This window comes from Sminthopsis crassicaudata, chromosome 1 (assembly GCF_048593235.1).
Source record: "Sminthopsis crassicaudata isolate SCR6 chromosome 1, ASM4859323v1, whole genome shotgun sequence".
Taxonomy (NCBI): domain Eukaryota; kingdom Metazoa; phylum Chordata; class Mammalia; order Dasyuromorphia; family Dasyuridae; genus Sminthopsis; species Sminthopsis crassicaudata.
Genome location: NC_133617.1, coordinates 218,568,697 through 218,574,424, shown reverse-complemented (window position 1 = coordinate 218,574,424; position 5,728 = coordinate 218,568,697). Strand labels below are relative to the sequence as shown.

The 5,728-nt window shown below is 32.4% G+C and overlaps 1 long non-coding RNA gene across 1 annotated transcript; it reads left to right on the top strand.

Moving 5' to 3' along the window:
- The first annotated feature begins 714 nt into the window (after nt 1-714).
- On the top strand, nt 715-3,223 carry LOC141546690 (uncharacterized). Its single transcript, XR_012483398.1, has 3 exons — nt 715-807; nt 1,076-1,163; nt 3,168-3,223. It is a non-coding gene; the product is annotated as an uncharacterized LOC141546690 (long non-coding RNA).
- Nucleotides 3,224-5,728: the final 2,505 nt, after the last annotated feature.

The following is a 5,728-nucleotide window of genomic DNA, read 5'->3' as shown; positions in this document are numbered from 1 at the left end:
TAGAAAATAAACTTAAGAAATGTTATTGGTTCTAACCTTAAATATCTGTTTATATTTAAACAAGCTACTAAGCTTTCAGCTGTGACATAAATAAAGATGTTTGAAGATCTATGGCAGAAATTAGATCTTGCTATTAGGCTCATTTTTTTATTCTGTTAAATAACTATTAATTACTTACATTTATACATTTATAATACTTTAGGGTTCCAAAATGACTTCATATCAGCAAGCTGATTTCAGAAAGGCCTGGAGAGATCCACATGAATTGATACTAAGTGAAGTGAGTAGAATCAAGAGAATATTGTGTACAACAGGATTATGTAATGATCAACTGTGATGAACTTGGCTGTTTTCAATGAGGTGATTCAGTTTAGTTCCAATAGATTTGTGATGGAAAGTGCCATCTGCATGCAGAAAAGACTATGGGGACTGAATGTGGAGCACAACATAGTATTTTTTTTTGTTTACTTGCTCTTTTTTTTCTCATTTTCCCCCCCTTTTCATCTGATTTTTCTTGTATAGAATGATAATTGTGGAAATATATACAGAAGAATTGCACATGTTTAACCTATATTGGATTACTTGCTGTTCAGAGGGAGGGAGAAAAATTTGGAACACAAGGTTTTGCAAAGGTGAATGATGAAAATTATCTTTACTTGTGTTATAAAAAATAAAAAGCTATTATTTTAAAAAATCAGTAACTTCATATTCATTCATATTTGATCCATATAAGTCATTTTTATCCTTATTTTACAGATGAGGAGAGATTAAACATTTGCTCAAGATCTCGTAGCTTCTAAGAAGCAGGTAATGCTCAAACTTAGACTTCCCGAGTTTAAGTTTATAATTTGCTCATTCTACCATATTGCCTTTCAAGACTGATGATTTCCAAGACCATTTCCAGTAATAGTCCCTGCTGTTTCCAAAACATAATTTTGAGAAGGCTTAACAATATATTTAAATAGTGATGTGATTGCAGAGATGTCAAATAAGAGACCAGGAGTTGCTGAGGGAAGCACAAAATAAACATACAATAGAACATCAATAAAGTTGATGACATTTTGTTTCAATATAGGTCCTGCAGGAAAAAGAATTCCCTTTTCTATTTGAGTTGGACACCACTGATGTTATGAGGTATCCTGTTACCATGGAAATAGCAGTTGGTAAGTTTTGATGCAAATGTGAATGAAAATATAGGAGGATATAGTTAATTTTCTTAGAATCCAAGATGAAATAAACAAAGGAATGGAAATTGGCTTCCAGCTACTCACTCTGAAAGGTTAGTCTCCTTTTAAGTGTTTGGATCTGGATTGGATTATGAGATTGATATTCCTTACAAATTGTTAATGAAATTTTAGCTTCCACATAGAATCAAAGAATTGCAAAATCTTAAGCTATAAGACGTTCAAAGTAGCTAAGAAACCATTTAATCCAACCTGTAACTTGAACAAGAATCCTGTTATAGCTGGCAAGTCCCAGAAATGACTAGACAAGAGAAGAGTACAGGAGGACCATTACTTTCCTAGAATTGAAAGGGACTCCACAGGTCATATATAGTTCAACCCCTTGGATGAAGTATGAATCCTAGATGATACCTCGTTAATTGTTTATTCAGAATATTTTTTTTGCTTTGCTAAAGATAATCAAATTTGGGGTAAGACATTTAAAAATCTCTCTGAATCTCAGTTTTCTCATCTGTAAAATGAGGGATTTATGAGATGGCTTCTAAGATCCAGTTCTACTCTCAATCTATGATCCTATAACCTTAGAGCAGGAGTTCTTAACCTGGGGACCCAGAACTTAACAACTATTTAAATAATTGTTTTCTCTTATAATCTTATATCTATGTCTTTTGTTCTAAACGTTTACAAGCATTATTTCAAGAGAGGGTTCAGGCTTTACCAATATGTCAAAGGGGCCATAAAAATGGCTAAGAACCCCTTAGGGAAACAAGTCTTTTTCCATTATCAATGTCTAATGAAGGAAAGTTAAGTATTTGAAAAGAAAAAAAGCCTTGGGAAGTCAATAGTTGATTACAAAGATCATATCTAAGAACAGAAATTGGATTTCTGTAATATATAGGGAACAAGAAATCAGGAATAGAATGCAACTAACAAGTGCTGATAAGAGAGGATATCTGGATTCTTGCAAATCTAATCAAGGTGCAATGGAATGGGAGAGAGAAAGAAAATTTTCTGTATATCAATCAACCTGGACGCCACAGAGAAAGGCTACAATGGATAACAATATTCAGGAATTAACAATGGACAAAAGTCAAAGTATGAAGCTAGTAATAAAACCAGATCTCACATGTCTATACACAAACGCACAAGTATAACTTCCAGCACTAAAGATCCTAACACAAGGATTCATATCTGATATCACACATAACACTGAGATTTTACAGGTAGAATGAGATTCATGCCTGGAATGAATCTCTGGAAGAATATCTTATTCAAAAAAAAGATGAAAGGTAAAAAGAATAGGGGTAGGATATCATTGTATATTAAATATACCTACACATATATTTGTGAGGAAATTCAGAAACCAGAGTAGGTAAGTACAGAGAAGAACTTGGGTCATTTGGCTTTTTTGGAGGTAAATATAGTGGGATATTTGGGTCAAAATTGATTTAGAAAGAAGAATGATATTGCCGTGGAAGTATTACAGAAGAAAACACAAGAATTGGGGAAACATTAAAACTTGGATGGAGATATGCTATAATAGTGATGAAGGATAGCAATTATCTAGACATCATTGGAATTTTCTAATCCTAAAGTAGAATAACTAGTAATTTCTTGACTTAAGTTCAACAAAAAAGATAGGTAAGATTCTATACATTAAAATTCTATAAGGGAAGCCAAAGAGGGATAGAAAACTTTCACAAATGAAATTTTGAAGGCATAAGGAAAAATGATTCTAATGAGGCCAAAAGTGGTGTTGCGTAAGTGATGCATGTTGATGCATAAGGAACTTAACAATCAACTTTAGATTTCTCAAAGATAATATACACGGAAGCAAAGAAAGGTAACAGGATAGATAACAAAAGTATAGTGACACAATTCTACAAGATCAATAATACTAATGTGCAGAATAAACAGAGGCTTCAAAGAAAATTAAGGATAACAAAGTTCCCTTTCCTTCTTTTTTTTCTTTCCTTCTTAAAGCTGATACATTGAGGGGGAAAATAGGATTAAAGAAAGAACAGAACCTATTATTCAGTCAAATGGAACAATAAGAAATGGAGAAGAGACAAAACTGTTCAACTTTTGCTTGTTTTTTTTTTTTTTTTTTTTTTTCTTCTTTTTACTTCTGTTGAAGAGAATGATCTTGGGACTAGAAAAGACAGAATAAAAATAAAGAGCTGATAATCTACTGATTAAGAAGATTCAAAAGCCCCTACTTACTTTGAATGAGCTTGAGTCACAAAGTCCACTTGAACTACATTCTGAGCAAAGTATTTTATAGATTTGTTAATGGAACTACTCTGTGATCGTTTGAGGTGAATGGAAGAGGTGCTGAAGGACTGGGGATAATCTAATGGCTTGATCTTTTTTAAAAAAGAAGAAAAAGGAATCTGCAAACTATGGGTCAAGTGATTTCAGTTTCTGGAACATTCTAGAAAATATTACTAAGAGGGCAGTGAATAAAATACATAAACACTTTTTGTGAAAAATTTTAAAAGGACGTAATCATAAAAAGCAATCATGGTTTTAGCAAGGCTATATTAGACTAACCTCATTTCTAGTAACTAGTAGACTGGGCAATGCTAGAACTTACTTGTTAAATTTTAGCAAAAGGTTTGATAAGAATCTCATATTATTAAGAAAAAGTTGGAAAGATATAGACTAGAAAATATGCTGATTTAGATCTGGTCAGATGGCCAAACCCAAATATTACCATTCATTAATGGCCCTATATTATCTTGAAAGGTCTCTAATGGAGTGTCCTAAGGATCTATACTTGCACTGTTTAATATATTTTATTAGTAACAATACTACTAGCTGACATTTGTATGGCACTTTGAATTTTAAAAGATGAACACTTTATAATTACATATGCACATATGTAAAATTGCATTTCTTCCATACAATCCTATGAAGTATTACTATTACTCCCATTTTACAGATGAAACTGAGATTGTGAAGTATTTAACCTCTTCCTAAGGGCCATATAACTGGTGTTTAGGATTTGAACTAAGGTTTTTTTAACTCTAAATTTAGCACTTTATCCCTTGTCACCTACCTGTCTCTAAAAACTGAGAGGGTTAGCTAATATACTACATGACAGAATCTAAAAAGCTCTTGACTTGTTAGAATATTAAACTCAGTCTAATAAGAAACTAAATAGGATTAAATGTAAAATGTTTTACTTAAGTTTTAAAAATTACAAATTCACAAAAATCAAAAATACCTGTCATGGCAAGATTGCACAGTTCATCTGGAAAAAGACTGCAGGTTTTAGTGCACTTTGCAATTTCAACAAAAGTCAATTGTACAATGTCAGCAAAGCAAATTAATGTAATCTTTGTATAAAGAGAATCATGATTCATTTAAGAAATTTAGTCTTTTGTCATTCCCTAATAACACTACATCTAGAATAGTATGTTCAGTTCTGTGCACATTTTAGAAAAGACATTGATAAACTAGAGAGTAGTACCCAAAGGGTAAGAAGTATGATTAGTGAATCATTGGGCATATATTAAGCACTTAATAGATGAGGTACATGCTAAGTGATGGGGATATAAGGAAATGTAAAAGACAGGTTATAGGTCTCTCTTGATTTGGGGTCATACAAGAATCAGGTGAAATGTTAAGCAGGGAGATGTAAGGGAGCAGGTAGAAAACAATCTTCACACATATAAAGGGTTATTATTTAGCAGAGAATATTAAGATTTATCCTAAATGACTAAAGAACAAGGTACAAAGATGAATTTTAAAGCTTCATACAAAGAACAACCTTTATTTGGAACTATTTAAAAGTGATGGCCTTTTAGAGATGGATTCTTCCTTACTGGAGGTATTTATGACTGGATATCCACCTGAGTTTATAATGTAGAGGTGATTTTTCCTTAGGTGAGAGTTGAGCCAGACAGCATCTGAGGTCTGAGTTTTTGTGCAAATGTGAAATGATGATGAGAAACTCATTATTTCCGGTCAGTGAATACCATTTTTAGGCATCTAAAGATGTTTACTTTTAAATTAAGCCTAAATTTGGCTCAAAATTCTGCCATTGGAAGCCAAGAAGAACAAATCTAATTCTTATTCTTCCACGTCACGATGAGAATTGTAACCTAAGACATTGCATTCATCTTTACTTAGTCCACTTTATTAGTTTATTGTTCATATCTCTAATCTTGATGATAATCTCTCTCAGGTTTGTGTCATCTGCTACATTTAGCATGTTTACTAAAATGTAATATGTAATAATTTATGTCCCACTGACTTGGGAAATAGTGTCAGCACCACTGCAATCTATATTGGTAGATTTCTTCGCTTCACAAACAGGATTACAACTACTGGTCCCAGACAGATTCTTTTGTTCATCAAAATGCAAATACTACATTAAGCAGCCATGCTCCCAGTAACTATTAACAGAAGCTGTCTCCATCATCTATATTAAAATGCCATTTTAACGCCAGTCACTATTTGTAAAAGTGCAAAGGCAAAAATAAATTTTAAAAATTGAGGAGAAATTTTTTTAAACATAATGCACAAAGAGTAACACA